We start from the raw sequence: 5,576 nt of genomic DNA, 5'->3' as shown, positions 1-5,576 counted from the left end.
TGGTATGAGCAGATAAATACATCGAGATGCGTCATGTTCCCCTGTGGCATCTCCTTGGAGCGGATGACCACGGGCAAGGGCTAAGCTGGGGACGGGGCAGGGGGGTTGAGACCAAACCTTTCAGCGCGATGGAGCAGCCCTTCGTGGCTGCATCCCTTCACATTTTCCCACCTTTCTTCATAATCATCGTGGCCTCCCATCTGCTCTGCCTTTCCTGCAGGGATGCCTCATCCCTACCTCCCTGGCTTGCTCATGTTCTTCTTCCCCATCTGTCCATTAACCAAGTGTTGAACTAACACCAAAAAAACAGGCAGAGACGTTCATCCTCTGCAAGTGCCTGCACCCGACCTCTGGCCGTGGGTCATCCATGGTGCTGCTCATGCGGGCAGAGGGATGTGGTTGCTTAAAAGAAGCACCAATTCTGCAAAACCCTGCTCCTCTCAGGCAGGCAACAAGTTCACCACGGGAAACCAGAGCCCGAGATTCAGCACAGGAGGGTTTAACCTGTTGCCCTTCCTGCTGCTGGGGCCTGGTGGACGGGGGCTTACGAGGTTGGAGCAGAACGATGAACAGCAGTAAAGTTTCTCTCTCGTCTCTACTGGGGTAACTGGAGAGATCTTGGAGCAAACCCTCAGCAAACTGCATTACTTTTTATAAAAAAAAAAAAGGGGGGAAAAAAAAAATCTATTAGAGGAACCAATGTTCTCTGTTAGCAATACCCTCCTGGAGTCATTACAGAATCTGGTTTTCTCTTTCCATGTTCATCTCCACCACCTTGCCAGTCATGATGCCCAGATGCTGTTTGAAGTAACAAGGAGTTGCCCTCCCATTGCAGATGGCCTCTGAAAAGGCAAAAATATTATGCAAAATTACAGCTAGGGTGCGCCCCCATCCCTGCCCCTCTTTATATTTCTTTTCTAACAAAAAATCACGAATATTTATTTATTTATTTCCAGGTCTGAACATGTTCCTAATACTCCCCCTCCCCAAGGACACTCGTTGCACAGATGTGCGAAGGCTAAGGGAGGCACAGCGGCAACAGTACCTCACACCTCCTATTAAAACTATCTTTAATAATTACTTTACGTCAACAGTTGTATTGATGGGCCGTTACTCCATTTTCACATTTCGACTTTCCAGTTTAGGTCACCCCAAGCTGGAGGACTTCAGCGGCTCTGACAAAAATTCAGCCTCAGCTGCCGCTTGTCCCAAGACCCATCCTTCACATCAGCCTGAAGCTGCCAGTGGCAGGAGTACCATTTTCTTCCTAAGTGCTACATAAAAAGTTAATGTTAATAAACGTTTCCAGCTGGAATGGTCCTATAAACCACCGTTCACCTGGGAAGGTTCACCCAAGCTGTTAAACCCCAGCATGGGTGAATTCATCTTTATTAATCCTTTGGTGGAAGGCACAGCGTGATGGCATGACACCAGGGCTGGCCTGATTGCAGAGGCATTTAAGCCAAAATTGTGCCAAAAAAGCGTGCAGAGTATTTGGTGGTACCGCACATGCCTTTGGGGAGCACCGGGACCACCCCGGGCCGGCTGGGGCACCCCGCCGGCTGCGACACCAGGACAGACCTGATGGCAGCAGTGCAGGGCAGAGAATGAGAAGAAATACAGAAAACCAGTTTCACCGTTCCTTAAAACACCCTACCCGAGCATTTCTCTGCCTTCACGCCCTTCGCCGGCTGCTGCCATCGCCTTTGCGGCGCTTCGGGCTGGGAGCACGGGGATGGGAAGGAGTCGCTGGGCTTTGGGCATGAGCCCCGGCCAAGGGGGATGCTCGAAGTTTTGTGCAGGGACATGTGGAGTAGGCAGAGTGGCAACATGGGCAAGAAGAAACGATGAGCAATTCAGAGCTGGTCGTACTGAATTCGATGCATTTTATGACTTCTCCATGGACCTCTCTTCCTCATGGGTGGCACAGTGGTAACAGAGTAAATGTTGATCATTAGAGACGTGTGTGAGCCTCCCCTCCACAGCAAAAGCTATTTCCCCGTCTCTCCTCTGGCCCACCGCTCCTCATACTCCAGTTTAAGAAAATTAGCAAAGAAGGCTTAGAAAGGCGTAAGGGGAAAAAAAAGGGCAAAAGATGTACAGGAAAGGGCAAAAAGGCGTTTCTCACATGGGCTGGCTGTCACGCATATTTTATGTAACTGAGCACATGGCTTTCCACGTTTATTTTCGGGCTTGACATGGGTTATCTGATTGCCAGGCAGAGAGCATCTCTGTTAAATGATGTCAATCTTCGCTGCACTGGCATTACAGCATCATAAAAAAATTACATAGCTGCTATTTTGGGTAGCAGCTCTCTCCGATTCAGTGAATAAATGCATCTCCATATGACTCACTCCGGGGGGATTATTAATAGACACAAAAGCGGAATGCCAAAAACCCGAGAATATCACTCAGTTCCCACACGTAGCTTTCTAGTTTTTCGCAGCAATTGCACTCAAGAACTTTTTGTCTCAAAATTTAATTTATATAGATATATACATATATATATATCTACAGGGGGAACAAATTTTCTATTCAACTCACACCTTGAAGGCTTGGGGTGGGGAAAGAAAGTCTGCAGCGATGGAGGATGCTCACTGCTCCAGCTCTGGGCGTGCAGGGTACCACAGTCCAGCCCTGCATTGCACACTGGGCTAACACCCATTCAGGGCAACGCCTCCTGCAAAGAGACCTGTTAAGGCGAGGCTGCCACTATTAACAAAGCTTGAAATAGAAGATCAGGTCTCCTGATTTAAACAGAAACCACCCGAGATGGCAGAGCAGCAGGGAGGAAGCGAGTTGTTCCGAGAGAGAAGAAATCCCATGCTTCTCCTTTTGCTGTGTGACAGCCGGCAGATAAATCAGCGATAGGCAGCAACCGTCAGATAAAGATACGGATTCAAGCCTGGAGGTCACCCTGCCCCGGGGCTGGCTTCTTCATTCAACCAGCTTTTCAGTAATTAGGGTGAGTCATCGGTGGGGTCCTCCACACCGTCCTGGCCCCTCTGCCACACGAAACTGCTGCGCTTAAATAGCGTCAGCTTTGATAATGCGGGAAAACCTTTAAAAAAAAGAGGACACTTTCCCCTAAAATGTTCTGTTAGTGTTCACAACACTGCCCAGATGCTGCTGTGGGTGCAGGGAATAGGTGTTCATGAGGATGGTGTTGTAGTTGGCTTTTATGAAGCAGGTTCAGTCCCACACATGTTTATGATGATGATGAAGAAGAGGAGGAAGAAGATGAAAATGAGGAAGCAGAAGATCATGATGAAGATGATGATGATGACTCTGCCATCTTCAAGCTCAAAGCAAGCATTTACCTGGATGTCGTGGGTAGAGGTATAGAGCCAAATTAAAAATAATAATAATTTTTTTTTTTAAAAGCAAAGACATGAACTTTTTTGAATTCTACCAACTTTCACATTTTGCAGTTCCCCTGAGCTGGGACTTCTTTCCCTTTGCCACCACAGCACAATAACAATAATACGAATTTTCACTTGGTGCTTACCCGACTTTTTTGATGTTTGACCTGAAGGTTTCCTCCCCAACAGTAAAGCAAATAACATGCCTCTCCAAACCCATCCCTGCATTCCTCATCTCCTCTTCCCCAAACATCTACAGAATTAAACTAAATAATAGAGAAACATTTCAGCCTGAAAAAGGAAAGTTTCCCAGCAGTATCGGCACCCAGAGCAGGGGTTTCTAATGTTAAACACTCCCAAAAGCATCCTTCACGAAGTCACATTAGTAGGAAGTTCAACAAATCTGTGCTTTCTGAGTGAACACCATAAAAATTGTCTGTACTGCACACTGACCCTGGCTGCAGCCAAAGCGTTTGGGTTTTCCTGGAGTACAAGTGCTAGTTATTTTCCCCTGGGCTGTGGCTATCCCAGACAGATAAAAGCTTCTTTGGCACATGGGACTATTGCTCAGACTCCCCAGCATCCCACACAGCATTTGAGTCAGGGCACCGGTTTCAGAGTCATAGAATCGTAGGATGGTTTGGGTTGGAAGGGAACTTTAAAGATCATCTAGTCCAACCCTTCTGCCATGGGCAGGGACATCTTTCACTAGATCAGGTTGGTCAGAGCCCCGTCCAGCCTGGCCTTGAACACTTTCAAATAATGGAGCATCCACAACTTCTCTGCGTGACCTGTTCCAGTGTCCCACCACCCTCATGGTAAAAAAAAAAAAAGTCTTCTTTATGGCCAATCTAAATCTACCCTCTTTTAGTTTAAAACTATTACCCCTTGTCCTATCACTAAAGGCCGTGGTAAAAAGTCTCTCCATCTTTCTTATAAGCCCCCTTTAAGTATTGAAAGGCCGCAATAAGGTCTCCCCAGAGCCTTCTCTTCCCCAGGCTGAACAACCCCAACTCTCTCAGCCTTTCTCCATAGCAGAGGTGTTCCAGCCCTCTGACCGTTTCCATGGCCTCCTCTGGACCTGCTCCAACAGATCCGTGTCTGTCTTGTACTAGAGGCCCCACAGCTGGATGCAGTGCTCTGGGGAGGGTCTCAAAAGAGCAGAGGGGGAACATCATCTCCCTCGACCTGCTGGCCACGCTGCTTGTGATACAGCCCAGGACGCGGTTGGCTTTCTGGACTGCAAGCGCACACTGCCAGGTCATGTCCAATTCTTCATCCACCAGTATCCCCAAGTCCTTCTCAGCAGGGCTGCTCTCAATCCAGTCATCCCCAGTCTGTACTGATACTGGGGATTGCCCCAGTCCAGGTGCAGGACCTTGCATTTGGCCTTGTGGAATTTCATGAGCTTCACATGGTCCCACTCCTCCACTCTGTCAAGGTTCCTCTGGATGGTACCCCTTCCCTTGAGCCGCTGCTCCCTGCAGGCTGACGTGATGTGGAGGTGCGGTAGGTTTCCCCCACGCTGGGGAGGTGAAGGCACCCAATGGGCCATCAGAGCTCAAGTTTGCCAGCTCTCAGTTTAGAAAACAAAGAGGAAATGGCCAACGTGGCAAGATGTGTTGTAAAATGTGTCTAAAACATGCGTGTTGGACACGAAGCCTATGTGGCATCATGGACTGTCACCTGCAAAGTATCAACGCTAACCAAAGCTGTTGGTGGGACAGAAGTGCCAACAGCAACTGGAAATAGCCCCCTTCTGTTTAAAGCTCGTATTAAATTTGTTCCTCAGTGGACGCATACGTTACCCAGCTGGAAGCTTCTCCTATCCTGAAGGTCTGACGTGTCAGCCAAGCCGATCTGGAGTTGAGTCATTGCTAACTCCAAAATCGAAGTAACAGGTAATTATTGTTTTATAGACTTGATAAAACTGAAATAGCTGAGAACTGAATATTTATCTTCAATCTAATTTTCATATGATGATGGCAATATCTTCGGAGTTTAAACATGTCTCTCTGGTGCTTCAGCTACTCATTCACTCTTGTCTCATCACTCAGATTTTAAAGTACTTGTTGTGCTTCGTGGGCAGTCATCAGCCTGGGCTCTCTTACAGCAACGAAAAGGCACGCTGAAAAAAAAAAATCATGCAATATTGCCAATCACTGCCTCCCTTCTCTTACAGCAGTCGCTGCCGTGTCTTGTAGGAGGCCAGTA

The sequence above is a fragment of the Pygoscelis adeliae genome, unplaced genomic scaffold (genome assembly GCF_000699105.1).
Source record: "Pygoscelis adeliae isolate BGI_AS28 unplaced genomic scaffold, ASM69910v1 Scaffold126, whole genome shotgun sequence".
NCBI lineage: Eukaryota > Metazoa > Chordata > Aves > Sphenisciformes > Spheniscidae > Pygoscelis > Pygoscelis adeliae.
This window is presented reverse-complemented; position numbering follows the sequence as displayed.